Source organism: Lolium rigidum, chromosome 7 (genome assembly GCF_022539505.1).
Source record: "Lolium rigidum isolate FL_2022 chromosome 7, APGP_CSIRO_Lrig_0.1, whole genome shotgun sequence".
NCBI lineage: Eukaryota > Viridiplantae > Streptophyta > Magnoliopsida > Poales > Poaceae > Lolium > Lolium rigidum.
The window spans coordinates 328,426,548-328,433,304 of record NC_061514.1 but is presented as its reverse complement, the minus strand read 5'-3'; positions in this window follow the sequence as shown (position 1 = coordinate 328,433,304).

Below are 6,757 nucleotides of genomic sequence, written 5' to 3'. Positions count from 1 at the left end.
AGCCATGCAGGAAGAGATGAAATCCCTATATAAGTAAATAAATCTAGCTGCACAAATGTGCGGATCACCATGCTAAGTTTTATTTAAAAAGATAGTACAATCAAGATAGTTTATTTCACAAACACACTTTAAAGGAACAGAAAAGTATAGTTGAGCCCTGGTTTTGCAAAAAGGACTTGGGTCGATGAGGTCACCATGGCTTGGGGACACCACCAAATCAGATACAATCTGAAAGCCATGTCGAGCGACCAACCTTCAAGTGGTACAAATCACTAGTTCTACTCTTTGTTTCAGAAAACTGTGGGCACGCCAATCTTTTTCCTCTACCACAACAGTATCTAGTATTTAATTGTTTTGCATGTTGTTGTACCTTCAAGTGGTATAAATCACTAGTTATACTCGTTGTTTCAGAAAAGTGAGCGCACGTCAATCTAGCTTTATCCTCTAAGAGAAGAGTGTCTCTGCTACATATTTGTTATCCATGTTGGCTGTTGATGTACCTTCAAGTGGTATAAATTACTAGTTCTACTCTTTTCTTTAGGAAACTGAAGTCCGCTATACCAATGGTTGGGCTCAAAACAAGCTTGCAAATTACTCAACAGCCATTTGATTTCTACTGACCGTGTATCAGCACCACAGTATCTAGTACATTTTACTAGTTTCATGCGATTTATCTTTGCTGAACAATTTTTCCCCTACCACAGCAGGGCAACTCTAAAGCTACTGATGAAGCAGTAGCGCGTGAATTAAACAAGCAACTGGTGGAAGACCGATATCAAGTGCTGAGAAGGCATTTCTTATATAATTATTATATAGGCTGCACATCCTATAAATAATACCACATACTAGGAAATCATCAGAGGGACACAGGAGTATCATCATCCAAATCCTGTTTTTTTCGAGATTGATGACGGAATCTTGTTCATCCCACCTCAGAAGAATCTAAAGTTGGTTCTCGAGAGAGTTCGTCTAACTTCGTCATCGTCGATGAGGTCGCCGTGGGTTGGGGACACCACTAAAATCAGATCCAACCTGAAGGTCATCTCCAGCGACCAACCTTCAAGTGGTACAAATCACTAGTTCTACTTATTCTTTCAGAAGAATGCGGGCACGCCAATCCTTTTCTTCTACTAAAAGGGTGTCTAGTGAAATAAATTTTATGGAACCTGATCCACAAATTAATCTGCGAGGACTAACTAGCACTTGACAATCGATAATCCTAGACGTACGGAGAGTTGGCTTACAAAAACTTCTACGGGCTGACGTGGAATGAATTTGTTGGCTGGGTTTCGATTCTTTCCTTGAATCACGGGCCACGTTCTGATTTTGTGAACTGCTTGATGCTATCCGTAAGAAAATTTTGTAAGAATTTTTTGTAGGTGTAGCATTACTCATTGACAATTGACATGCATGTCACTTAAAAGCAGACAACCTGATCCCTTATCATTTTCCCTCTTCCATCTACGTGCCAATTGTTGAAATTGGTCCGCGCAGGTAAATTTATGGACCAGATCCCATAGAATTATATTTCTGTGTCTAGTACTTATTTAATTTGCATATTATTGTACCTTGAAGTGGTATAAATCACTAGTTCTACTCCTTGGTTAAAAAAAACCAGGGCCACGCTTATCTAACTTTTTCCTCCGAGAGAAGATTGTCTCCGGCCGGTACTTATATGTTATCCATGTTATTGTACCTTCAAGTGGTATAAATCACTTTGTTTCAGAAAACCGGAGTCCACTATACCAATGGTTGGGCTCAATAGAAGCTTGCAAACTCAGCGGCCATTTGATTTCTTATGAGTGAGTATCAGCACCACAGTTTCTTCTTGGTATTTTTTTGAGGCTGATCAGCGGGTTTCTCCATTGTATTTATTTATTTTTCAAAGAGTTGAAAAAGTACAACAGAAACAGTTGCTAGAGATTAGCAACAAAAGATGCTACCTACAGGTCCTAAGCCCAAAAAAAAGAGAGAGGGAAAAATAGCTATCTGAATCTCTCAACCCAATTTCGGAGACTTTCTAGTGGCCTTATGCAGAAGGAAAAATAGCTATCTGAATCTCTCAACCCAACCACAGTGATTCCTCCTTAAACTTTTTCCTGCATCTGTATAAATTGGGGGGAATTCCCTTGTAGTCCAGATGGACGCAGTCAACATGATAAGCTCCATGAAAAAAAAGGCTTCTTTAAAGCAATTTTAAGACTATCCAAATGCTCTAAATATCAGCTTGATGAGGTGGTGTCCATGAAGGGCAAAGGTACTGCCAACACATGTGTACAAAAGGGCAGAAGAAAAAGAGATGGTTTCTGGTTTCCAACTCATCTGCACCACACATAATGCAGGAATAATCCTCCATGAAGAATTTTTCCGCTGAAGCATTGCTCTTGTATTCACCCGATTATGAACTAGGAGCCAGAAAAAAAACCCTCTGCCAACAGCAGCCTTGCCACATCCACTTAAGAGCATCTCCAACAGAGGCTCTAAAATTTAGCGCTGTAAAAGTCGTTTGCAGCGCGGTCGATACGGATACAGCGCGCGACGCCGGCGCGAGCTTCGCCGGAGGCTCTATTTTACAAGCAATAACCAAAAAGCCAAATACAGCCCTTCGCCAGAGGCTGTAAAATAGAGCTCCACAAACAAGTTTTTTCAACATACATACATCAAACAAGATCAAACATGCCACAATTAAATCTGAAAAAATCAACTGGAATTTACAACTCTAAACATACCACAAATAAAAAAGAGCAAGCTAGTCTATTTCATGCGCCCGCGGCCATTCCATGCGCGCGTGGCCGACCCAATCGATTTAGCTAGCAATGGAATCGGGGCCGCTGCAATTGATCTAGCTAGCAACGCGCGCGGGTCGCCGAAGCAAACAATTGAGCAGCAGAGCGAGGCGGCCACAGCAAGCCCAGGCCAGGCGCGCGAGGAGAGCCACGGCGGACGGAGCTCCGCGATGAGGGGGCCAGGCTGGGCCGACGGAGCTCGACGGAGCTCGACGGAGATTCATGCGGAGGTCCGCGGAGGCCAAGCGCGGCCGCTGGATCTCCTCGCCGTCGCAGCGCGGAGGACCGGGCAAGGCCAGGCACGGCTGGCGGACCTCTTCGTTCGTCGCAGACGAGGCCAAGATATTTCAGAGTCGTTTTTCTTCGCGCGGTGGCAAGGATCGCGATGCCAGTTTACAGCGCGCGCCAGCCGGCGCACCAGATATACAGCTTTGGATAGCGCAAACTACCGCGCGCACAAAAATATTTACAGCGCGACCTAATTTACAGCGTCTGCTAGAGCGCGCAAAAGCGCGTCCGGCGCTGTATATTGACGGTTTTTTTAGCGCAAGACTAGTTTACAGCCTCTGTTGGAGATGCTCTAAGTGCAGGTAGTGTGCTTTCTTCTTGGTATTTCCGGATAACTTGTTACATTTTGATTCATAAATAAACATGAATTTGTTCAAACTAGTTTCTAGTACATATTACTAGTTCTCTGCTGAACATTTTTTCCCCAATTACAACAGGCAAATGTAAAGAAACTGATAAAGAAGTAGCGCGTGATTAGGCAAGCAACTGGAGGGGAGACCGATATCAAATGCTGAGAAGGGATTTCTTATATAATTTTATATAGGCTGCACATCCTATAAAATAATACCATATACTAGGAAATTATCCGAGGGACACAGGAGTATCATCATCTGAATCCTGTTTTTTCTCGATATTGCCGACATGATTTTGTTCATCCCACCCCATACGACTCCAAAGTTGGTCCCCCAATGAGTCGTCCAACTTCTCTGCTATTCCTGTAATAACACAAGATTCAAGGTTGATGTTTATGATAGCAGCAAACTACAATTTGTAAGCTGAAGACAAGCTTGTAAATTAAAGAATCTCTCCCAACTTAGTAGTCATATAAGATTGTCTAGAGTTCGGAGTACAGCTGCAAATCATCACCTACAATCTACTTTTTCTGTACCACCGGAAGCAGCAGCATACGTACAACAGAATGTAATTTTGTCTGTTCAAAACTATGGTGGTCTTCAGCAAATTGCTAACAGATCGGCTAATCAGTGAGTGAAAACATAACTCACGGTGTAATTTTTCTACCAATACAACTAGGCATCAAGACCACTTAAAACCACGACAAAAATTATGAAAGGAAGATTAACTAAACAAGAAGATGAGAGGTCGGAATATCACCAGATGGTATGTAGAACAAGTCTCCAGTTAAACCAACAGCCAATTCACCACCAGCCGGGTCAGTTGGGGGAGTCTGTTCGAGGGGCACCCCCAGAGCAGAGAGCCTGCAACTACATGTTAGTACATGACAGGCAGCGATTAGGTTTTCTCAGGAAATTACGTACAGTCCTCGCTCCACCCAGGAGAGGTCGGCTTCATGGGGCACCTCCAGGTCCAGGAGGAAGGCCTTGTCTCCGGTGTCAGCCGGCCGGTCCTCGCCTCCTAGAAGGTTTGGTTTTCGGCTTGATCTGCAGGCAGCGACAAGTAATACGTAATCCACAGGTACAAAACTGAAAATTGAGGCGAGATCGGTGTGTGATGGAGATCGACACGTACGTGGTATTGTCAGCCATGAGCTCGAGGTTGCAGGGGGTCGGGTGGGGGATGAGCTGCCGACACGGAGCAAATGTGGAGGAACTAGTATGGATACTAGCCTGCTAAATGTAACATGCTGGTCAATGGCGTACGTCCTCGATCGCCATTGTTTACTTCGATCAATTATTGTGGTTACGTGAAGAACTGGTCAGGTTGCAAGTTAAGACGAAAACACCGGTTGTTGGTACTGAACAGCTTTTGTACTTTTGTACGTGACCAAGTTAGATTACAAAGTAAAATGTATCTATCCCATTCAAATATCGCCGGGCATACTTAGATACATAAAAAAAAGTTTCACACAAAATTTGTTATCGTTTAGATCCCAAGATAAAATGGGAGTAGGTATAACGTCAAGACTGATATTAACGTTGAGCTTGAGACTCGCGAGCGGCTCGAGATCGACTTAAGCTCAATACAAAAAAAAATGATAATGGTGTATATTTGTTACCTATATGTTGTGGAGGAAAAGTTTCTTCCACCTATAAGCAATCACATGTAGTAAGTTGATTAAGCGTATTTTTTTGCCAAAGTTATTCGGTGAAGAGAAAATAAACTAAGATACTATGACCAAATTAATATAATCCCTATTTTGTTCGAAAAATATTTTTTATGCTGTTTATACGGTGTAAGCTGGGATGACGAAATTGCCTTAGAATTAGAAAATTTTATTGGCTTGGATAGATCGAAACTAGCTCAAGATCGTTAAAGCTGGTTACGAACAAAATTTTATAGCTTGACCTTTAACTCAACTTATTCTAATCTCGCTCGAATGCTAATACGAGTGCTATGTCTAGCCTAATTAGCTGAACTTGACTCAGTTTGCAACCCTAGTTGAAGAAACTAACTTGTATGCTGCGATTTTGCAACTGAACTGAAGTAGTATTGAGTCTTGAAATGTATTGGAAATGGAAAGAGAGAACCAGATGGTTTGTAACTTAACCTGTATTAAATTTTGAACATCCAAATTTTATGTTAGGAAGGTTAGTGATAGAAATGTGGAAAACAAGAAGAAATAAAATCAAATTAAAGTAAAGTCTCTGCCCGCAATTGCATGGCCGGTCTTGTTCTAGAATCAGAATCAGTGATATGGATTTTGGGTGCAGCTATTTGGAAATGGTTGCTCAGGATTTATTCAGCCGGTGAGACTGGCAGCTTGATAGAAGACTTACATGCTGAGGAGTTGGCGTTGTTTCCTTTTACCTCTTTTTAGGTGGTTAATCCACATTGCTATCCTTTCGGATCCGTGATTTTGTAATAAGTCTGAATCTTTGTAACGTTGAGTTGGAACTTCTGCAATAAAGATAATAAAGGCCGTATGTATCATTTTGATACAGAGGCGGGGCCATGTCCCCCTATCGAAAAAAAGTGATACTAGTAAATTTGGCCTGCCACCACAGCAGAACTGAACTCACCAGACTAAGGGCATCCACAATGTTTGCTCTAAGCTGGCTATAAGCAAACAAGGTAATCCTTAAAGGCATCTATATAAATTGTATTGAAAGATATTGCCCGTCTTCTCCATGTGTTTGGGCTTTTGGCTGAATATTGTATTAGAGCTAATAAGCCTCAGGTTCAGACCCGAGCAAAGACCGATTGACAAAAATAGTTTCAGATAATCATCGATCACATATATAAGGCCTAATTAATAGAGCCTGCACATGAATGCGAGTATATAGTTTGAATGTAGCGAGGATAACATATTTGTTGATAGATTTATCTTAAAGTTCGGTCAAACTTGGCTAGATTTTTGATAAAAACGTAAGCCTTATTCATTGGAATGAAGCAAGTATATAGTTGTCCTTGTTAATTTTGTTATATAATATATGTTTCTACGTTGAGATATTTTCAAAATTATAAAGCGAACACAAGCATAGGTTCACCCAGCCAAGAAATAAACTCTTGTTTTTAACTTTGGTAAGGAATTACACAATTATGTGTTTGGAGTGTTATGTAAATGTAAAATGGAAACAAAATGCTATATACAAAGTTCCAATTGTTTTCAACAAGCCCGGAATATACAAATTTTTCACGAAGTGCAATAAAAATTTAGATGTACGCATAATTAAGTTCTCTAGTGGAATTTGCCAATATTTGGACATGGCCGTGTTGTGATACCAAAATGTGTTCTGTGTTACCTTAAGAAATACTGAATGTCA